The 24,631-nt window shown below is 40.4% G+C and overlaps 1 non-coding gene across 1 annotated transcript; it reads left to right on the top strand.

Annotated features, from left to right (window-relative positions):
- Positions 1-23,356: 23,356 nt before the first annotated feature.
- On the top strand, positions 23,357-23,497 carry LOC119948313. The gene has a single exon (XR_005456719.1). It is a non-coding gene; the product is annotated as a small nucleolar RNA SNORA7 (small nucleolar RNA).
- The last annotated feature ends 1,134 nt before the right edge of the window (positions 23,498-24,631 follow it).

Genomic DNA, 24,631 nt, shown 5'->3' with positions numbered 1-24,631 from the left:
TAGTAGTATTTGTTAAGTGCTTACTATATGCCAAGCGCTGTTCTAAGTGTTGGGGTAATCAGGTTGTCCCACGTGGGGCTCACAGTTTTAATCCCCATTTTACAGATGAGGTAACTGAGGCACAGAAAAGTTAAATGGCTTGCCCAAGGTCACTGTGAGCCCGTTGTTGGGTAGGGACCATCTCTATATGTTGCCAACTTGTACTTCCCAAGCGCTTAGTACGGTTCTCTGCACACAGTAAGCGCTCAATAAATACGATTGAATGAAAGTGGCTGAGCCAAGATTAGAACCACGTCCTCTGACTCTCAGGCTTGTGCTCTTTCCACCAAGCCACGTTGCTTTTCTAATCCTAATTTTCTAATCTAACCTTCTCTAATAGATTCTAATCCTCAAGTGGTTTAAAATAGTTTGTAAAACACATAGCGCAATATAGTACTGTGTATCCTATGGAGCGCTCAGTATAAATTTGATTTTGTTTATCATTATCATTATCACTCTTTCTAGAACAGCTTGCTACACCAGACTATATAACACACGACCTTGCAGTACACATTAAAATCACAAAATGTAATTAAGCAAGCTTAAGAGCTGTCTCTTCCTTTTTTCTCAAGTTACCAACAATATGCTGCTACAGATAGGCAGAAAGTTAAAACAGTGATAGAACTGAACTCCACTTCCCAACTCTTGGAACAATTATGCTACCATTAATGTTTCCAGCATTAGAGCACATAGATTTCTCTGGATTGTCAGCTTGCTGTGGGCTGGGAACGTGTCTACAAACTCTGTTAGGTTATACTCTTCCAAGTGCTTAGTACAGTGCTCTGCAAACAGTAAGCACCCAATAAATATGATTGATTGATAGTAATGGTGATTCTCAGGCCACAGGAAAGCAACCAAACTCATTTATGCCTAATGAAATAGACCTAGTTTTATAATTGTTCAAGGGCGGTAATAGTAAAATCTAATTAAGTGCCTACTAGTGACCGCAAACAGATCCCTTTGGAAAATAGCAAGTGAGGAGTGAAAAAATGAGCCAGAGCTATTCATTTTCATTTCTCAATACTAGTAATATCAGTTATAGTTTATTCAATAGACACTACCTTGCAATTCAGAAAAAGGAAAGAGGGGAACACTGGAATGAATAATTTGGTTTCCATTCTATTACTTAAATATGTCAATATATGCCTATCAATAAACAGTGAGATATAATTTACATTTGTTTGGTGTTAGTTCTTTCATGTCTTACTATATTTTAAATATTTACCATCATTTTTTAAAAGATAGAGTTGTTGATTACATAAATTAATGTTTATTATTACAGTAACACTTGCTAGATGTAGATTTGATTGACTGATTATGGAAATATTTTTGTTAAACATTTGATAAAAATTCCAAAATACCTAAAAGTGACTAATCTAGCAGTACAATAATGTTAATCAATCAATCGTATTTATTGAGTGCTTACTGTGTGCAGAGCACTGTACTAAGCGCTTGGGAAGTACAAGTTGGCAACATATAGAGACAGTCCCTACCAAACAGTGGGCTCACAATCTAGAAAGGGGAGACAGAGAACAAAATGTTAATGAGAAATTGTCTTGAAAAGTATAGAAGAGGAAAATGCAGCACTCTCATCTATGATTCAGTTGAATTTAACTTACCCTGATTACAGTGCCTGGCAGCTAATAAGTGCTTGATAAATATCATAATACATAATATTGAATAATGAGTGAATTAAAAAGTCTGAATGTGTTTCAAATGGTCAGGTAGATCACATGATTGAAAAATAAAGCCTATTTTAAATAAAGAGACACTTCTCAGAAAATTCTTCGAAGGGCAGGGAATGAAAATATAAGAAGAGGAAAATGTTTATTAATATGGTTGTGCATATTAAAAATAAAATATACAGTAATGGAGCATAAACACAGAAACATATATTACAGCCACTCCTGGAAGATAAATATTATACAGGGAAACTGTATAATCAAAAATGTTAGAAAATGACAAGCAGCGTGGCTCAGTGGAAAGAGCCTGGGCTTGGGAGTCAGAGGTCATGGGTTCAAATTCCAGCTCTGCCACTTGTCAGCCATGTGACTTTGGGCAAGTTACTTAACTTCTCTGGGCCTCAGTTCCCTCATCTGCAAAATGGGGATTAAAACTGTTGGCCCCACATGGGACAACATGATCACCTTGTATCCTCCCCAGTGCTTAGAACAGTGATTGGCACATAGTAAGCGCTTAATAAATGCCAACAACATCATCATCATTATTTCAGTAAGATACCACATTGCATACTATACCATTTACATATTCAATTTGTTGCTAGCTGGGGTTTTAGTAAAGTCTCTGGGTGTCTGTAAGGCATTTCCTTTTTCTAATAAGGATCTGCTATGACTAAGATTCCTGAGCAGTAAAGGCTAATCTGATATTTTTTAAAATTGTATTTGTTACATGCTTTCCTCTCTGAGGGTCACACTTGGAAAGTATCCAGTACTCTACCAGTCTGGACTACAGGAGGGAGAGTCAGTCAGAGACCTATCCACTCCATTCCTAGCTTGGGCAGTGGCTAGCGAGTGGAAGGCAATCGGCTACAAGTCAAAATTCACCTGTGCTGGGCAGCAGCAGCAGGATGGGAGAGAATCAAAGGTAAAGACTCAAGTTTACTGCATGGAATTAGATGACAGTAAACCCCTTTCATATTTTTACCAAGAAAACTCTGTGGATACACTACCAGAACGATTGCAGCTGGAGGTGGGGCATTCCGGGAGAGATGTGTCCATGGCGTCGCTACGGGTCGAAGATGACTCGATGGCATAAGACAAGTGAAATGCTCACTATGTGCCAAACACTGTTCTAAGCACTAGGTAGATACAAGTTAATTAGGTTGGACCCAGTCCCTGTCCCACATGGGGCTCACAATCTAGTAGGAGGTAGAATGGGTATCCCCATTTTACAGTTGAGGAAACTGAGGCGCAGAGAAGTTAATTGACAAGATCACCTAGAAAGCATTTGGCAGAGCTAGGATTAGAACCCAGGTCTTCCGACTCCCAGGCCAGTGCTCTCTCCACTAGGCCGTTTCGCTTTCCTATTTACATTTAAATGGAATGACTCTAAGGTCCAATCATGCAATGGACATCTTGTTTCATGATGGAAGCTGTTCTTAATCAATCAATCAATCAATCGTATTTATTGAGCGCTTACTATGTGCAGAGCACTGTACTAAGCGCTTGGGAAGTACAAATTGGCATCACATAGAGACAGTCCCTACCCAACAGTGGGCTCACAGTCTTAAGTGGATGAGATCTGCAGAGGGGCTGATAACCTGTTCAAAGCACCCTACTGAATCCAGAAATCGCATTCTCAATGATACTTCATGAAAGTGGTAGGGCGTAAACACAATGGAATTTACAATTCTTAAAATGGCACTATTCGAGAGCGTTCCTGTGCATTAAAAAGGAGGAAGTCTTACAGTTTAAAGAAATCATGAAGTAACAGCAATAACAGAATAGTACTGATATAACACCTGATTTTTATATAATGCTTTTATTCTCAAAGGGCTCAAATTACTTATTTCTTTTTTTGTCCTTACAGCCCTGTGAGGTATAGAAATATAGAAAATATAGAAAAATAGAAATATATAGAAATAGAAACATATGTATATATGTTTGTACATTTTTTTTACTCTATTTATTCATTTATTTTATTTGTACATATCTATTCTATTTATTTTATTTTGTTAGTATGTTTGGTTTTGTTCTCTGTCTCCCCCTTTTAGACTGTGAGCCCACTGTTGGGTAGGGACTGTCTCTATATGTTGCCAATTTGTACTTCCCAAGCGCTTAGTACAGTGCTCTGCACATAGTAAGCGCTCAATAAATACGATTGATGATGATGATGATGATGATGATAGAAAGGCTGGAGTTATCCCCATTTTATTGCTGAAGAAACTGATGCGTGGAGAGGTCACGTAAATTGCTCAGAGTCACCCAGCTGGTCAGTAGCCAAGTTGGAACTAGAACCTAAGTCATATGACTCCTAAACTTATGTTCTTTCCATGACACTCACTGTCCTGAAATGACCTTCCAAACTCTAAGAACAACTAATTGATGCTCCTTAATTGACTTAGATGATTAGCAAATGCCCAATTAAAGCCAGAGTCCAAATGCTTTCCTAATTTGTGGAAAGGTATAAAATTCCACTTCATCTCAATCATAAACCATTACTAAAATGGTACTTTAGATTATCATGCTTTTTAGGAAGTTAAATGAAAGGCCTACAACTTTGCATATACTAATGGCACCTGAGGCATGTTCAGCACATCCAGAGATCATCATCAATCGTATTTATTGAGCGCTTACTGTGTGCAGAGCACTGTACTAAGCGCTTGGGAAGTACAAGTTGGCAACATATAGAGACAGTCCCTACCCAACAGTGGGCTCACAGTCTAAAAGGTCCAGAGATGTATGATTGCTGCTGAAAAACACATATTGCTTAATCAACATTTGTGTCTGTAGATTTAAATTTAGAAAAATGTATAAGAAGAGTTTACAGGAATGCTTGAGGGAAAAGAAAAAAACTTTTATGAGCCTGCTTATGCTATATTGATTTTACCGTAAGTATATCTAATTCCTGAAAAATACTTTAAATGGTGTCTTTGTAGTATTTCTATTTAGTTATCCCTTACTGAGTTAGAAAATCCATGAGCCAATCATCTCTATGCTTTCTTATAATCTATACAAAGCACACAAAAGCAACGTGTCCTCTCCACCCAATTTATAGGATAATAATGAAGTTAAAAGAGGGTTAAATGTTTCATGAAGGACATTAAATTAAAAAAAATGTTAATCATACTTCATAGCTAAACTGATGTAAGCCTCCATGAATTTAAAGTCACATTTCCATTTTTTAAAAAGCCTTTGTGACAAGGGAAAATGTGCTCTTCTGTTCCTTAATGAGAAAACATATTTCTACGGTAAAGCCTTTTTAGAAACTTTTGCACCAATTTAACAGTTTGAATTTTGCAGCCTTTGAGATAAGCATTCAAAATGTCACGGTCCTTATCCAAACCATATCTTTAAATAGTTCTAAAACCCCATTAACTTTCATCCCGTTAAGAGTCATACAGTCCTATTAATTCAGTTTCTATTTTCTGAATTTCTTGTCTTTGAGTTGTTGCAGGGGACCTTTCTTTTTTCTCATTTCCTAGAATTTTTTGTGCGAGATTCCTGGTCGGTTTACAGTGCCACCGTTTTCAAAAGTTTGCCATTTATTCACGGCTGTTCACTTCAAAGCTCTCTTACTTCCTTAGGCTACTATTTTAAGTATTTAACAAGGACAATGAGAGAGTTCAGTTTTATTCCAGACTCTTTTGTGACAGTTTACATTCGGCTTAAATTGACTGACCTTTTTTCTACATCAAGAAAATGCTACCAGGCCCTTTAAGGAAAAAAATAACCCATTCCTTAACATAACATTTTATTACCTGTAGACTGATATCCCTTAATAAAATCTGACAGTGCAGCCTTGTGGACAGCAGTAGGAATCGGAAAATACGAAATTCAGGATTTGTGATCCCACGTCTGACACAGGCTCAATGTATAATGCTGGAGAATCCACTTAAATTTCTCCAGCCTATTTCCTACCTAGGGTTCCACTCTTTCGATGTTTCTCAAACGTGGGGTCAGAACCCTCAGAGAGGTCACAGAGGAGGTTGTGGAAATTAGAACTGCTATTTAGTGGAGGCAGAGGCAGATTGCTGCTCCAGGAATGCAATATTTTGTCCCATCATGATTGCTCTTCTTGATTTTCCATATTCCTAGCCTCTTAAGCACTGGTCCAGCATGATTTTAGTAAAGAATTTCTTTTTGAATATTTAAGACTTGCCAGGTGAAGTAAAATTGGAGCTGAAATTTCTATTTAAATAATTAGACTACTTGATTTCAACAGCGTCTCAGAGAACAGAAGGTAAGCAATCATTCAGCCCCTGGGGACTTTAACTAGGTTTCCTTGCACTAGCACATGCTTATATATTGCACATTTTTAGGGTTGTGATTATCATCATTAGCATCATCATTGCCTATATTTATTAAGTCTCTACTGAACGCAGAGCACTGTACCAGGTATTTGGGAGCATTAAGCAAAAGTAGAAGACATGGTCCCTGACCTGGAGGAGTTTACAATCTAAAAATACCCTGAGATTACTTTGATGTTCTTTAGTCCCTATATCCAGAATGGAACCAAAGACAACACTCCACACAAAAATGCAGGAAGAGTTACCTAAAGTCAGCCATTGCTTTGAATTGGATAAAGTGGCTGTGAGCTCTCTGGCAGATTTTGCTCAACAGGTAAATTCACGGCCTGATATAGAGTAGAAACACTTTTCTTTCTCCTGGCCAGTATCCCTATGATAATCTTGATTGAACTACCAAGCCAAGCTTCAATGACATTTTCAGTGGCCCCAAGGTGAGGTGAAATGAGTTTTTTGGTTGGTGAATAATGATACGCCCTTATAAAAATTACATCCTTGAGCCCGTTGTTGGGTAGGGACTGTATATGTTGCCGAATTGTACTTTCCAAGCTCTTAGTACAGTGCTCTGCACACAGTAAGCGCTCAATAAATACGATTGAATGAATGAAGTTTATAGAATAAGAAAGGCATCAAATGGGTATAACGGACATTATCAAACTGTAGAAAATGTATTTTGCCTTCAATTATTGAATGTTTTTTTTTATTTCAAAGGACACAACAGATTATGACCACAATGAATGTGGAGTTCTAAAGAAGGCTACATTTCAAATTCCAGTTTTTGGTGAATGCTGTAGTTGTCATGGTATTTCTCATGCAGTAATTTAATGATCTATTAGCCATACAAAAGTTATTTCAAAGAAATAAAATTGATTCTTTTTTAAATAGCCTGTATAATAATTTTTCCCCCCTAGGAATTAAAATAAATTTTGCTGCCTATTTGTTTGCAATTAGTCCACACCAAGGGACAGAAAAATGTTTCTACCAATCCCAGAAAATGAATTGACTAAGTGGATACTGGACAGAAGTGAATGTAGATTACTTCCTGCAGTCACAAACAAAAATAGTCTTTCATTGCTCATTAATCTCTAACTTTATTTTGACATAATTTTAATAAGTGAGTTTGGGAAATAACTAAGCCAAAGAGTGTGCTGTTGTTCTTAATAGGCCTACTTGGTATTGGAAATTCCCCTTGCTCACCTTCTTCATCCTTCAGCTCAGTAAGCAAGCAAGATTTATTGTTGAGGTTTAAAATGAGTTTCCAAAAGACAAGAGCTGTGGAATTACAGAAGGTACAGTTTCTCATCCAAGTGCTCAAATGTGATGGGTAGCAATAAAAGTTTGAAAGTGGCAATGGCATTCTTTCAGAATTAGAAAACATGACCTAAAAAGAACTTTCTACCAGCAACTAGCAGAAAAGTTAGTGCTTACTTCTTCCAGGAACCTCTTCCATAGCTCACCATTTCCAGATAGAATTTTTTTTCAAATTTGCCATTGCTCAGTCAAATGAGAAAAGCCCCAATTAATGCAGTATTAAGGCAGTGGCATAGCAATAGGGAAATGGAGGAGGAGGGTTTCCTCCTCCCCTTCTTCCTCAATGTCTTTTTTCATTTCTTTGGCAGTAGCTACCGCTGTCACCACCAAAAGTGAACAGTTCCCTGCTTCCTAAAAGTTCCAGTTTGTCCATTGTCTTCTTACAGGCTACAGAAACCACCACCTCCTCCACTGCCTCTGAAATGGTGCTGCTAGAGCTGGCTGTTTTAAGAGTACATTTCTGTAATTTATTTATATTAATGTCCTTCTCCCCCTCTAGACTGTAAGCTCGTTGCAGGCAGGGAATGTGTCTACCAACTCGGTTGTACTGTACTCTCCCAACTGCTTAGTACAGTGCTATGAACACAGTATGCTCTCAATAAATATTGATTGCTTGATTGATTAATGACAGCTTTCATTGTTATAATGCCAGTAGCAGTGTTTACTGCAGAGGAAGCGGTGGTTGAGTTGAGGGAGTAGTAATGATAATTATTTAGTGCTTACCCTGTCCTCAGTCTTGAGATAAATGCAAAATATGGAGATTCAGGCTCAGACCCTGCTCACAAAAGGCCCACAATCTAGGTTTTTGCACTATATACACTTAGCAAAGAGAAATAAATGATTAGAAAAAAGCCAGAGACAACTGAAGTACTTAAAATGTGTCATCAATTGAGAAGCAGCATGGCCTAGTAAAGAGCGTGGCATTGGGAGTCAGATGGACTTGGATTCTAATCCTGGCTCTGCTACTTGTCTGCTGTGTGACCTTGGGCAAGTCACTTCATTTCTCTGTGCCTCAGTTACCTCATCTGTAAAATGCGGATGAAGACTATGAGACCCATGTGGGACATGGACTAGGTCCAACCTGAGTAACTTGTATCTACTCCAGTGCTTAGTACATTGCCTGGCACATAGTAAGCACTTAACAAATATCATTAAAACAAAACAATAGCAAACCAAAGGCTAGCTCTGTGTTGGCAAGCCCCTGCAGTTCCTGCAATCAATCAACGGTATTTACTGAGTGCCTACTGTGTGCATTCCATTCCTTGCTTGGGCAGTGGCTAGTGAGTGGAAGGCAATCTGCTACAAGTCAAAACTCCCCTGTGCTGGGCAGCAGTAGCATGGGAGAGAGTTGAGGGTGGAGACTCAAGTTTACTGCCCGGAAGGAGGCAATGGTAAATTGCTTCTGGATTTTTACCTGGAAAAGTCTATGGATATGCTACCAGAACGATGACAGATGGAAGTGGGACGTTCTGGGAGAGATGCATCTATGATGTCAATATAGGTCGGACACGACTCGACAGAGAACAATACACAGCATAGGTAGACACATTCCCTGCCCACAGTGATCTTGGATGTCCCGCTGACACCAAGTAGAGATGTTCTGAAAGCAGGAGGAAATGGGAGACTGCAGAGGAGGACAGAGATCAGGCACCTGTGGCTTTGTCTAGCTCACAGAGGGCAGGGAACATGTCTAGAAACTCTGCTACAATATACTCTCCCTAACACTTAGTACAGTGCTCTCCACACAGTAAGTGCTCAATAAATACAATTGAATGAGTTTCATTGATTCATGCCTCTGTATTGTTGAACTTGTTTCTTTGTGGATCTCAATCTGACTTTCGGTTTCTATCTCTGACTAGCTCTTTGCATTCCTGTGTGTGTATTTCTGTGGATGAGTGTCTGCCTGTTTGTATATGCCCCTTTGGGCATATGTGTGGATTTTCCTCTACGTGAACAACTCCATGTTGGTTTGCCTTGTGTCCTTCCAAGTGTCTATTTGTGTGTGTACCTACAAAGTAAAATACTTTTCAAATTCATCAAAAGAAGTTAGCCAGCTAAGGAATCAGAGGGGCCACTTCCTGATTATAGTATAAAAGATGCATTCACTGATGAAAAAGGAAAGCTGAGAGGTTCAATGATTTATTTACCTTGATCTTTTCTGAGGAAGATGTGAGAGAGAACCCGAAACTGTTTTTGTAGCAGATGAGTAAAAGAACCTAAATCAAATTGGACAAAAGCACGAGGATACCTTAGACTAGGTGGACAAACTCAAGATAAACAGATAATCAGGTAGTACCTATCCAAGAGTTCTGAGGCAGTTGAGAAAAACTGTGGAAACTCTTGGCAAGAGTGGCTAGTCTATCATTAGGATTGGTCAAGAAAGCAGCAGACACTTCAGTTGCTAAAGAGTGTGTATGTGGCCAACAATGAAATTACATGGAGACCACCACTCTCTTCATCTTCAAAGCCCTCCTAAAAGCATCCCTTTCAGGAAGCCTTCTCTTACTTTTTATCTCCTCACCCTGTTTTCCCTCTCTTCAGCATCACCTAGACACTTGCATTCATATCCCTAACATTTTGATATTCACCCCACACACATCCCCAGAGCACTTATGAACATATCCTTATATTCTGTTACTTCCCCGAGCAGTAATTTAATTTATTGTCTATGCCCCTCACAAGATTGTAAACTCCTTGAGGGCAAGGATTGGGCCTACCAACACTACTGCATTGTACTCTCCCAAGTGCTTAGTATGGTGCTCAGCACACAGTAAGTGCTCATAAATACCATAGATAGATTGATTGGAGATCCTTTATATAATTTCATTCATTCATTCAATCATATTTATAGAGCGCTTACTGCATGCAGAGCACTGTACTAAGCGCTTGGGAAGTACAAGTTGGCAACATATGAAGACGGTCCCTACCCAACAGCGGGCTCACAGTCTAGAAGGGGGAGACAGACAACAAAACAAAACATGTTAACAAAATAAAATAAATAGAATAGTAAATATGTACAAGTAAAATAGAGTAATAAATATGTACAAACATATATACAGGTGCTGTGGGGAGGGGAAGGAGGTAGGGTGGGGGGATGGGGAGGGGGAGGAGGGGGAGAGGAAGGAGGGGGCTCAGTCTGGGAAGGCCTCCTGGAGGAGGTGAGCTCTCAGTAGGGCTTTGAAGGGAGGAAGAGAACTAGCTTGGCAGATGTGCGGAGGGAGGGCATTCCAGGCCAGGGGGAGGACGTGGGCCAGGCGTCGATGGCGGGACAGGCAAGAACAAGGCACAGTGAGGAGGTTAGCGGCAGAGGAGCGGAGGGTGTGGACTGGGCCATAGAAGGAAAGAAGGGAGGTGAGGTAGGAGGGGGCGAGGTGATGGAGAGACTTGAAGCCGAGAGTGAGGAGTTTTTGCCTGATGCATAGGTTGATTGGTAGCCACTGGAGATTTTTGAGGAGGGGAGTAACATTCCCAGAGCGCTTCTGCACAAAGATGATCCGGGCAGCAGCATGAAGTATAGATTGAAGTGGGGAGAGACAGGAGGATGGGAGATCAGAGAGGAGGCTGATGCAGTAATCCAGTCGGGATAGGATGAGAGATTGAACCAGCAGGGTAGTTGTTTGGATGGAGAGGAAAGGGCGGATCTTGGTGATGTTGTGGAGGTGAGACCGGCAGGTTTTGGTGATGGATTGGATGTGAGGGGTGAACGAGAGAGTGGAATCGAGGGTGACACCAAGGTTGCAGTCTTGGGAGATGGAAAGGATGGTAGTGCTGTCAACAGTGATGGGAAAGTCAGGGAGAGGGCAGGGTTTGGGAGGGAAGATAAGGAGTTCAGTCTTGGACATATTGAGTTTTAGATGGTGGGCAGACATCCAGATGTAGATGTCTTGAAGGCAGGAGGAGACACGAGCCTGAAGGGAGGGATAGAGGGCAGAGATGTAAATTTGTAGATTCTACATATATTTTCTCAAGTAATGAAATCTCCAATGTACCTATGGGCAAAGCTAGCAGGATTTATATCAGGAAGAACTGTCTACATGCAATCTAATTGGTTCATATTATGAAAATGTTTCCTCTTGCATTCCCAAAACGACTGAACACTTTTCATTCAAAAATTTCTTATACTTATTGTGGCTTTAACTGAAAGAGGTAGTTTGGTAAAAAAAAATAAATAATAATAATGATGGAATTTGTTAAGTGCTTACTATGTGCCAGGCACTGTACTAAGCACTGGTGTGGATACAAGCAAATTGGGCTGGACACAGTCCCTGTTCCACGTAGGGCTCACGGTCTCAATCCCCATTTTACATATGAGGTCACTGAGGCCAAGAGAAGTAAAGTGACTTGCTCAAGATCACACAGCAGACAAGTGGCGGAGCTGGGATTAGAACCCATGACCTCCTGACTCTCAGGCCCGTGCTCTATTTACTACTCCAGGCTGCGTCTCTATAATTATGTTATTTGTTAAGTGCTTACTATGTGTGAAGCACTGATCTAAGTGCTGGGGTAGATACGAGGTCATTCATTCATTCATTCATTCATTCCTTCAATCGTATTTATTGAGTGCTTACTGGTAATCAGGTTGTCCCAGGTGGGACTCACAGTCTTAATCCCCACTTTACAGATGCGGTAACTGAGGCAAAGAGAAGTTAAGTGGCTTGCCCAAGATCACACAGCAGACAAGTGGCGGAGCCAGGATTAGAACCCACATCCACTGACTCCTAAACCCGTGCTCTTTCCACTATGCCCCACTTCTTGGGGATTTTGAAAGTTTGTTACACGATTTTATCTTCTATTTGTGAAAGTCATTCAAGAACTAACTTGTGAAATGATTTGACATGTCAATAATTCATCCGAGGAAATTTGTCATCAGATCTGGCTAGGTGACGGTCTTTTCCTTCAAACATTAAAAAAAATTATATCAGGCAAGTCAGATCTGCAAATGTGGCCATCTGCGGCCCACAAAACACCTGGTTGTAACAGGGAAATGGAAGGAGAACGATGCAGTGGAGGTGACATGCAGTTGTGTGCATGGAAAACTCAGGAGAGCAGAGACGGCAGCCTCTTCAGCCAGCTACTTGGGGCAGGGGCAGGCTGCACGTCCTGCTGTCCAAAGGAGAAAGAACATGTGTTTTTGTGTGAGTGTGAGGAGAGTAGGGTGCATAAGAGAGAATTTGCGAGTGGTGCGTGTTTTTGTGTCTGTGTCTTTCAACATCTTTGTGCCTCTCTGTCTCCTTTCTCTCTGTCTCTTGCGCACTCCCTAATGTCCTCTTTTCTATGTCCCTGCCCTTCTCTGTGTTTCCATCCCTATGTGTCCATCCCCTTGTCCCCCATGTCCCTGCCCATGCCTCGGTCCCTGTCCATCTGTCAATTGTATTTATTCAGCATTTGCTAAGCGCTTGGGAGAGTCCAATATAACAGACACATTCCCTGCCCCCGAGTTTACAGTCTGTCCCACTCCCTTTCCTGCCTCACTCCCTTTCCTGCCTTCTTCGCCTCACTGCTGCACAATTTTTGACCCCTGCCACTGCCTCTCTGAAGGCTCATGTGCTAAAATTACATCTGATTAATTACTCTGATGAAAATCTCTACACTTTCATACATCTCTCCAACTGTTATACATTTTGAAATAAAAAAAAACAGAAGCTAGATTTAAAGAAATATGTTAAATGTGAAGGGTAATGAGAATATGATCACTTTTAATTTTTTTTTTAAACTCAAACAATATTAAGTGCCATCACATGCAGTGTTGTGATAGGAGCTATCCATAACAATTCAAAAAGGCATGTTACTGAACTCCAGTGGCTTATATCTAAAAGATAACAGATGCGGATGAGCACAGCATGAAGTATAAATCTGATGAGATTAACTGGGTCATTTAACTTCCTGTATGCTTATTTCTCAGTCTGGAAAGTAGGAGTAATCATACCTGCCGCTTTCAACCTCACAGGAATGTGGTGAGGAAAAATATATAATAGAGTAAAACCTCCATGATTTGTACTAAAGGAAGAGAAAACTAAACTCAATCAGGAAAAAGTTTAAATTCTATCAGTGTTTTAAAAAGTCAGCCAGTGTTCAATATCCTCCTAACAGTCCTAGAAAAGATAAAAAGATGAATAACACAAGGGTAGGCTTAAATGGTGTTTCTCAAAATGATTGCTGAGCTAAGGGAAGAAAAGCAACGTAGGTGGGTGTGGGAGGGAGGGAGAGAGGGATAGAGAGAGAGAGATTATAAGAGCCAAAGGCTAATTGAAGTAGGAAATCTCCAATCCAATGTCATAGCCTCTAACCCTACCTCCTCCTTTCAATCTGCTTTGAAGCCTTTCCCTTTCACTCCCTGCAGCAGCAGTTCTCTCTGGCTAATTTTGGGGAGTATATATAGAATTGTACTTCATATTCAATTCCATGTGCTCTTTATAACACATTGTGTGCTTCATGCTTTCTTTTAAAACATTTTTTCCCACCCACTCTGCTTGTGTGTGCCTCAATTTGCCCATCAGAGAGTGACTGTGTTGTGAGGTCAGTCCGGCTGAAAATGGGTCCTGCAAATAAATGACTTTTGTATTCACTAGCTGCATCCCTACCTTCCTATTTGCTTAATTATACTGGGCCTCAGTTACCTTATCTGCACAATGGGGATAAAGACCGTGAGCTCCATGTGGAAAAGGAATTGTACCCAAACTGGTTAGCTTGCATCTACTCCAACTCCTGGCACATAGTAAGAACTTAACAAATACAAAAAAATAAGGAGCTTAAATCTACAGAGGGAGACAGACTCCTAAAAAATGGAAAAGCACCTGGATTTGATGGCATTCCTGCATAAATCTACAATGTAATCAGACATCAGCATGGTCTCTGCCTCAATAGTTCATTCATTCAATCATATTTATTGAGCACTTCCTGTGTGCAGAGCACTGTACTAAGCACTTGGGAAGTACAAATTGGCAACATATAGAGATGGTCCCTGCCCAACAACGGGCTCACAGTCTAGAAATATTTGCCACTTTAAGGAAATGCCACAGGATTTTGATGATATCACCATAGTCACAATATTCAAGAAGAAAGGATAAAAAGTCCACTGCAGGGAAACACCAGGACATCTCACTGCATGCCATTGCCAGCAAGATTTAGCTACACTTGAATCTGGAAGCTGGACTCAGAATGTGCTTCTCTTTCACAATCTAACAGTCCCTGCACATCATCAAAAGTCTTTAAGCCAAGGTTTGTTGTGTTTTAAAAGTGTCTTGAGCTCTTCGGAAGAAATGAGCTCTCCAATATTGACATTTCATCCTATTAAAACAGACTAAACACACAGTTGACATAAGATATTTAAATTGAGGGATGGACTTATTCAACTCATATTACTGTTCCTCTGTGCTGCTTTTCCTCTTTTCAGTTAACTTAAGCAATTTTAATTAGTTGCGAGAATCTGCAAACTAAAGATTTACTTGAGGAAAGGAACTGGGATTAGATAAGGAGAACAGGTTAAAGGAATCAGCATGCCCTAGTGGATAGAGCACGGGCCTGTGAGTCGGAAGGATCTGAGTTCTAATCCCACATCTGTCACTTGTCTGCAGCACGACCTTGGTCAAGTCACTTAAGGTCTCTGTGCCTCAGTTACCTCAGCCATAAAATGAGGATTAATACTGAGGTCCACGTGGGACAAATACTGTCCAACCTGATTAGCCTGTATCTACCCCAGCATTTAGTACAGGGCCTGGCACATAGTTAACACTTTAAAATTCCATAAAAAAACCTTCAAACCCTTCCTTCCACCTTTCTTCCTACTTGGAAATCTTTCCCCTCTCAAATACACCAAATCTTCAAAATCCTTTCGAAAATTCTCCTTCTCCAGGAAGTTCTCCCTGATTGGCGTTCATTCCAAGCCATGGTCTCTCAAGTACCATTTCAGTGATCATACCCTCAAAGCTACCCGTAATCTTTATATCTCTCTTTCCATCTTCACCTTCGTATTTGTAGATTATTTTGTGTTTGAATCCCTTTTCAAATTATAAATTCTGTTAGGGCAGGGACTGTGTCTTCAGCTCAACTGCAGTGGCCTCCATTCATGGAAGAGTGCTTTACACACAGTAGGCGGCTAATAAATATTATGGATTGATAGTTCTCTTATAGCATGCCAAGATTTCTGAAGGGTTGGGGCATATGTAGACCCAATTCTTTCATGAAAGAAGCCTTTCATTCAAAAAGATTCTTAGGTTCAAATTTATCACAGAATGTATATGCTTAAAAGTGATTGACTTGCTAAAATCACAAAGTCCACCCAGAGAGGATAGCTGATCCTTTGATGTCACAGATTTGAAATGAAAAGTTGTTGCTCCTAAAATGAAATATAAATTAAGATGGTTTGTTTTTTTCAACCGCAACAAAAGAACAAACCCTAAGGAGTATGCCTGTGACTATAATTTTAAACAATGTCGTCTCAACTACCAAAGACTCACATAAGTTTAGACTCTAGAGGCTCCTATAGTGTCAGTGAGACCCCAAAAGTCTTTTTCAAGACTGTGCAAAAGAAATCTTATAGCATAAAGGCTTATTGATTTTATCTGAATTATTCCCTCTTCAGCACTCTGCTATAAATGTTTTCCTTCCATTTCAATTCCTCTTTTAAAGCAATTGCATTGGTTTCAGACTGTTGCAGTTGTTATTCATCTCTTTAGCCACATTAGCTGCCATTCTAATATCTTTGCTCTAACATTAGTGGATCCCCAAGACCACAATGTGATATTAATGTTGCTTTTACCTGAATAAACTAAATTTTTGGCTGTATCAATGATACTGTAGACAAGCTTGAAAAGAGTGAAAAAAAAGAAAGAAAGAGAGATAGAGGAAAAGATGAGGGGGGAGTATGCGTGTTTATGTGTGTGGGGGGGTGAGTGGGAGAAAGAGACAGAGAGAGAGAGAGAGAGAAAAAAACAGAAAGGGAAAATGAATAAGAAAAAAAAAAGATAAACCTCTCCTCAATCTGCACCTGTTTCTAGACTCCTAGCTAATGGCTGTAGGTCGAAGCACTACACAATTTGTTTTTGACAATGAAGTTAGTAGTCTTTCCTCTTGTTTCCACACCTTGCCACAATAATTCACAATTCTGTAAACTCAAAGTTTGATTAATGCAGTGCACTTGATACAACTTTTAAAAAGCATTAGTAAATTCCAGCTAATAAACTGTGCTTTGGTCACTAATATTTTACTCCATCATGCCATATTCTGAACATGCTCCCTATATACTTTCAGATGCAATTCACTGAATTGATTTTTAAAATATAGAAACAGTTGAGAACTACTTCTCTTAGCTACTTCTCCCTAGGCACTGTCCAGCTAATTAAGATTGTGCAGCATAAAGTCAATTAATATTGGTGGCTGAGTGCATAGTAATGTCAAATTCTTTTAGCACTCATCTAATTTACTTCTAGAAAAGAAATCTTTGGAAACCATATCCTGGGCAGTTTGTGAGATAATTCACATCTTCCTGATGTTCTTAGAGAACATGACATTTTCTGACCTTTAGGGCATAATAATAACCTTATTTTTAAATGGTATTTATTAAGTACTCAATATGTGCCAGGCACTGTTCTAAGTGCTGGGGTAGATACAAGGTAATCTGGTTGGACACAGTCCCTGTTCCACATGGGGCTCACAGTCAATCCCCATTTCTGAATTATTTCTGAATATACAAAAGGCATAATGGTGCAAATTAGGGGATTAGTTTTAGTATTAGCAAGACTGAGGTGTCAAAGTCATTTCCAATATTGAAATTATTTTCTTTGTGTTTGAGTTTATCAAGTTCCTGGGCCTAGTCCACTTCACTTGTTGAGAGTTTGTGCAAGACAAATTAATGAGAGCTTTGGGCAATAATCCCCATTTTACAGATGAGGTAATTGAGGCACAGAGAAGTAAAGTGACTCACCCAAGGTCACAGCACACAAGTGGCAGAGGTGGGATTAGCACCCAGGTCCTTCTGAGCCCCAGGCCCAGGCTCTATTCATTCAATCGTATTTATTGAGCACTTACTGTGTACAGAGCACTGTACTAAGCACTTGGGAAGTACAAGTTGGCAACATATAGAGACGGTCCCTACCCAACAGTGGGCTCACAGTCTAGAAGGCGGGCTCTATCCACTAGGCCATGCTGCTTTTCTATATTTGTGGTTTGACAACTTCCAAAGGGTCTTCTGGCTTTTTACATTTCAAAAGAATTTTGCAAATATACTTGGTTTTACAAGGATATTATTTTTAATGCCTACCCAAAGGCTTTTACCCTTGAATTAATAAAGTTATTTGTTAAGCACTTACTACATTCTAAACTCTGGGTAGCTGCAGAACAAACTGGAAAGAATTCCTGTCCCAGACAGGACAAAGTTTCAAAGAGGGGAAAAGAACATGCATTTAATCCTCACTTACTAGGTGAGATAACAGATATGGAGAGGTATCTTGTGCTACCGTAGACTACATAGGTGAGTCCATAGACATCCAAAAGATATTCCTTCCATTTCATGAGACCTTTCCATTTAGGTTAAAATAGGGTGCTGCCTAGAATCTTTCTGACAAAGGAGGGAGATGCATTTGTAGGTTTAATAGTCAGCCCTTTCTCCTTCCTTCCTGAAGATGGTGATTATTGCAGAAGCATAATAGTGTGGAAAAGCTTGTATACATGGTTGAGGATTATGTCCTCTCATGCGTAAACTTCTGCAGGAATGCCATCAGATCCAGGTGCTTTTCCAGTTTAAGGCTTGATTTCAGAGTTCACTCATTCAAAAACTGGAGCTAGAGTCCTGATTCCATAGTTTGTCCAGTTTACTATGCCATGAAGAGCCTCCTCCTTGATAGTGAAGGGCTTGCTTAGGAATACATTATAGTTTAATTATAGTGGAATGTAGGGGCTGCCTGATTGCAAATTCATGCCCAAATCCTTGTCCAAACCAATCAGTTTGGTATTTATTGAGAGCTTAATGTGTCCAGAGCACTGTACTGTTTGGAAGAGTACAATACAAGAGTTGGTAGACATGTTCCCTGCCCACAAGGAGTTTATCTGAATCTAATCCTGGCTCCGCCACTTATCTACCGTGTGGCCTTGGGCAAGCCACTTCTCTTCTCTCTGCCTCAGTTATCTCATCTGGAAAATTGGGATTAAGATTGTGAGCCCCACGTGGGGCAACCTGATTACCTTGTATCTACCCCACTGCTTAGAACAGTGCTTGACACAGAGTAAGTGCTTAACAAATATCATAATAATAATTATTATTATCATCCAGTGATATTGTTCTGTAGAAAGGAGACCTATCCAGGAGATAATGTACCCAAGCATCCATCTCTGTAAGTAGTAAGACATGCATGTTGAAAGAAAAACACCCAAACTTCATATACAGTGTTGCCCAATGCCATAAATCCATCTACAAAAGTAAGATTTTTTTTTACAATAAGCAATAGTTGTTAATATGACTGATAAGTGAAGTGTTAAGGCTTTTTCCTGGTTTTCAAATTTCATAAAGCTCTGTGATTCAGCTTTTCTGTCAAAGGAAAATATGTCCTCAAGCATCATTCTTAAAATATTAAATGCTCTTTATCCCTGGTATGGAACAAACACTAAAATATCAAACATGGAGACACAACTAGGGACAGCCTTTTTTATGCACACAATATGCCAGGATTGTGAGTCCTGAATCAGTCCTTTCAGAGTCAGTCTCTCTCTCTCTCTCTCTCTCTCTCTCACACACACACACACACACACACACACACACAAAAAAAAAAAAAAAAAAATCATAGGTGAATTTCACCAAGAGTCTCATCTTCTAGTGTGGAAGATAACTATATATATATTTAATGCTCATGAAAAAAATAGCACAGTAAATGATTAATGTGGCATTTTTCTGAAATACAATGGAAATACTCTAACCATAGTTAAATAAATGTTCCAAATGTAATGGGCACTTAAAAATTTTCAAATTTTCAGGTACAAAAACAATTTGCTACAGAAGTAATAATGCCCTTTTTAAACAAAATATCAGTTGTCAGTAAGTTGGATGGCCAGCTCCAAATTTTGAAGATCTACACGTAAATGTGCCTGACCCCGGCATTTCAATTATCAGTAAGGGCATTATCATATCTACTGCAAGTTGGACTGAATCAATTTATACAACAAGGTCTCAGATTATGGCACATCTCCTCTTTTCCTGGGGAAATACTCAGGAACTTTCTCCAAAGTCATCTCTGGAAGCGTGCCTGATAGTGAGCTGCTATCTCCACTTTATAAACCAAGAGGGAAAAACTCATCCTTATCCTTTACCACAGAAGATTGTAAAATATGGATATTCACACATCACAACAGATGAAGGAGACCTATTTTTGTTGTTGCCCGTACCCACCTACTTAGGAATACAGTGCTCACGCCACCCCCCTACCCCCCCAAAATATTCTCTAAAAACGGCCTGACAAAATCAAATTCTTGATTGGCTTACCAAAGTATGTTTCAACAGGCACATGAACTCACGAATAGAACTTCACTATCAGTAGTGTTGTCTTAAAAAATGAAATAGTTATCTATAATAATAATTATAAATAATGGCATTTGTTAAGTGCTATGTGCAAAGCACTGTTGTAAGCACTGGGGAGGATACAAGGTGATCAGGTTGTCCCACGTGGAGCTCACAGTCTTCATCCCCATTTTACAGATGAGGGAACTGAGGCACAGAGAAGTGAAGTGACTTGCCCAAAGGCACACAGCTGACAAGTGGCAGAGCCAAAATTTGAATCCATGACTTCTGACTCCCAAGTCCATCCTCTTTCCATTGAGCTGTGATCTCCCCTCTCAGTTTGGCATAAGTCATTCTGAGTGTTTAACCCAGTGAAATACAGGTCCATTTACCAGCCTCCCATGAAAAACAATCTGAAGGAGGAAACCTAGCTTAATGCCTTGCTTGATATAGAGCCATTGAATTTGTTTCTTTTCTTGGCTATCCCCCTTTTTACCCCTGAAAGCACTTTTTCATCATGATCTTCTGGTGATCATCTCTACTGATTGCCAAGTAGACTTTCTGCTTTTAAGGTCTCTGAAGAATCTTCTGTTATTGGCCTTTGCATCCCTCACGAGGTGCTTTTTCAAGCTCCTTTTTGGTTCACCTGATTTTCTGTTTACAATGGACTTGTCCCTGTGAATTTCCTTGGTTCCTTAATTTTCTGTTTTTGAAAGGATTTTTCTCCCTCTGAAAAAAAAAAAAGTCTTACTTCTCCAGGAATTCCTTTCTGATCAATCATCACTTCTTGATGGTGAGGTAACAGCCATTTTACCTACAACATCATACAGGCTTCTTCTATGCTATTTCTTTTTATCCGCTCTTTTCAGCTTTTTCCTAAGATTCACATTTTTTCAGTTCCTTGTTTTGAAGTAGATCATCCTTCTGTTGGGTTTTTTTGGCCTTCCCTTTCCCAGAAAAATGGTAAATGTATTTGTACGGTGATCACTGTTACAGTGTGACTCTTCCTCCATCTCCCTCCTCCTGCAACAGGTCACGTCCACTAGTCAGAATTCAATTTGGCATATTACTTTTTGCTTGTGGGTCCTGGGAGTAGTCATTCCAAGAAACAGTCACTTACCCTATCCACAAACCTCGACTCCACTTCGTCATGATGAGTTATTCAGTCGAGTTATGTGAGAAATAAATGAGGTTTTTCATTATTTGCATCTGCTTTAGTTTTGAAGCTTCCTATTCTTGTGTAACATTTTTTGCTGACTCTCCTCAACCTAGTCAGAAAAATTATGACAGTTCTACTACAATAATTTTGTTGTTTAAGATTAGAATTTCAACTTAAATGGATTTCGTAATACTCCTGTCTGGTACACTTCTTATGTTGTTAATATTTATGTTGCCCCTCCTATATATGGGTACACCTCTACAGGCACCGTATCCAACTGGATTTCTTCCCTCCATCAGGTCTTAGAGTTGCCTCCTGCTTGGGAAGCCCCCCTCCAGTGCGCCCCAGTGCCCCCAGTTTAAAATCCCTACTAAAAATCACATAGCCTCCAGGAAGCCTTCATTAGTCTCATCTTCCTATCTACTTTTCTCTCACTGTGTCACCTATTCATTCGTTCATTTTCCCTTCCCCACAGCACCTGTATATATGTTTGTACATATTTATCACTCTATTTATTTTACTTCTACGTATTTATTCTATTTATTTTATTTTGTTAATATGTTTTGTTATGTTCTCTGTCTCCCCCTTCTAGACTGTGAGCCCACTGTTGGGTAGGAACCGTCTCTATATGTTGCCAACTTGTACTTCCCAAGCGCTTAATACAGTGCTCTGCACACAGTAAGCGCTCAATAAATGAGATTGAAATACTGAAAAAAATTCATATTTATTGAGTGCTTACTTGTCTACAGAGCACTGTACTAAGTGCTTGGAAAGTACAATTCAGCAACAGAGACAATCCCTACCCAACAACAGGCTCACAGTCTAGAAAAGGGGAGACAGATGACAAAACAAAGCAAGTATCTTATTTCTCCAGTCGTTCATTCTCAGTCTCTTTTGCAGGCTCCTCTTCCGCCTCCCACCCCCTTACTGTAGGGGTTCCTCAAGGTTCAGTTCTTGGTCCCCTTCTGTTCTCGATCTATACTCACTCCCTTGGTGACCTCATTCGCTCCCACGGCTTTAACTATCATCTCTACTCTGATCTACATCTCTGCCCCTGCTCTCTCCCCCTCCCTCCAGGCTCGCATCTCTTCCTGCCTTCAGGACATCTCCATCTGGATGTCTACCCACCACCGAAAACTCAACATGTCCAAGACTGAACTCCTTGTCTTCCCTCCCAAACCCTGCCCTCTCCCTGACTTTCCCATCACTGTTGACGGCACTACCATCCTTCCCGTCTCACAAGCCCGCAACCTTGGTGTCATCCTCGACTCCGCTCACTCATTCACCCCTCACATCCAAGCCGTCACCAAAACCTGCCGGTCTCAGCTCTGCAACATTGCCAAGATCCGCCCTTTCCTCTCCATCCAAACCGCTACCCTGCTCGTTCAAGCTCTCATCCTATCCTGTCTGGACTACTGCATCAGCTTTCTCTCTGATCTCCCATCCTCGTGTCCCTCCCCACTTCAATCCATACTGCATGCTGCTGCCCAGATTGTCTTTGTCCAGAAATGCTCTGGGCATGTTACTCCCCTCCTCAAAAGTCTCCAGTGGCTACCAATCAATCTGCGTATCAGGCAGAAACTCCTCACCCTCGGCTTCAAGGCTCTCCATCACCTCGCCCCCTCCTACCTCACCTCCCTTCTCTTCTTCTACAGCCCAGCCCGCACTCTCCGCTCCTCTGCTGCTAATCTTCTCACCGTGCCTCGTTCTTGCCTGTCCCGCCGTCAACCCCCGTCCCACGTCATCCCCCTGGCCTGGAATGCCCTCCCTCTGTCCATCCGCCAAGCTAACTCTCTTCCTCCCTTCAAGACCCTACTGAGAGCTCACCTCCTCCAGGAGGCCTTCCCAGACTGAGCCCCCTCCTTCCTCTCCCCCTCGTCCCCTTCTCCACCCCCCCGTCTTACCTCCTTCCCTTCCCCACAGCACCTGTATATATGTATATATGTTTGTACATACTTATTACTCTATTTTACTTCTACATAGCTATTCTATTTATTTTATTTTGTTAATATGTTTGGTTTTGTTCTCTGTCTCCCCCTTTAGACTGTGAGCCCACTGTTGGGTAGGGACTGTCTCTATATGTTGCCAACTTGTACTTCCCAAGTGCTTAGTACAGTGCTCTGCACACAGTAAGCGCTCAATAAATATGATTGACTGATTGATTGATTCCCCTGGTCTCAGGGCAGGAATCTTGAATTCTATTTCCCGAAGCTAACTCAGCAACCTGGATCCCACATCATTAAGTACATCTCTAAGGATTAAATATGATGCGACGTGCTATCACACTGTCACCCCAACTCTCACCCCCACATTGGCTCTGCCACATGCCTGCTTACTTTTTCAGTGCCTCAGTTACCTCCTCTGTAAAATGGGGATTCCCCTCTCAGGATCGCATCTGGAGAGTTTCCAGTATTCTACTAGTCTTGGCTATGGGAGGGAGAGTCAAGCAGAGGCCTACCCATTCCATTCCTAGCTTGGGCAGTGGTTAGTGAGTGGAAGGCTACAATCTGCCACAAGTCAAAACTCACCTGTGCCGGGCAGCAGTGGCATGGGAGAGAGTCAAGGGTGGAGACTCGAGTTTACCGTGCGGAAGAAGACAATGGTAAACCACTTCTGTATTTTCACCAAGAAAACTCTATGGATACACTACTTGAACAACTGCAGATGGAGAGTGGGACGTTTTGGGAGAGATCTGTCCATGGAGCTGCTATGGGTAAGTGATGACTCAATGGCATAAGACAAGACAAAATGGGGATAAAGACTGAGAGCATACTGTGGGACGGGACTGTGTCTAACCTGATTACCTTGTATCTGCCCCATTGTTTGGCACATAGTAAGTGCTTAACAAGTACCATAATTATTATTATTATTATTATTATTATTATTATTATTATTATTATCTAGCTGATTCTACTGTAAAGAACAAACATATGTAAGCGTGTACAACTCCCTGAAGCTGGGGAAGCTCAGTCAAAGGATTTCTTCCCCCAAAGTAATTTGCATATTAATTGGAGTAAATGCAGCAGCTTCTCTCAGATTTTTAAACACCTTATTGCTGATTATTTCTGAATATTCAAAAGGCATAATGGTGCAAATTAGGGGATTAGTTTTAGTATTAGCAAGACTGAGGTGTCAAAGTCATTTCCAATATTGAAATTCTTTTCTTTGTGTTTGAGTTTATCAAGTTCCTGGGCCTAGCCCACTTCACTTGTTGAGAGTTTGTGCAAGACAAATTAATGAGAGCTTTGGGCAATTTAAGGGATAAGGAAGGGATTGATTGGCAGTTGAGCTGTTGGAAGGGTTGTTTGAGGTTTATTGAGGGAAGGTTGTTTGAGGGTTGTTTGAGCTCTTTTAAAGCTCCAGCACCCTCTGAAATAATTTGTTCCTTTAATACACAAATTTTCTAATGGCTAACCTCGAAAAGCAAGTTACTTACTGTAAGTTTAGGCTCTAACTGAACCAAATACAAGATAAAAGTTTTAGAAGAGGGAGGCAAGTTTCCTAACAGCTCAGTGTTCATGTGGATAGAATTTTCAGTGCCTCTCAAAATCCCATTTATTATTTACCCTCTTGCTCACTACTGGATGGATTGTAACAGAATGAGGTCTGCGTTTTACAGCTCATGTTAGTAAAATATATATAACTTTATAAA

Source organism: Tachyglossus aculeatus, chromosome X4, assembly GCF_015852505.1.
Source record: "Tachyglossus aculeatus isolate mTacAcu1 chromosome X4, mTacAcu1.pri, whole genome shotgun sequence".
NCBI classification, from domain to species: domain Eukaryota; kingdom Metazoa; phylum Chordata; class Mammalia; order Monotremata; family Tachyglossidae; genus Tachyglossus; species Tachyglossus aculeatus.
Note: the sequence above shows the minus strand (reverse complement) of the source record. Positions and strands in the feature narration are given on the sequence as shown.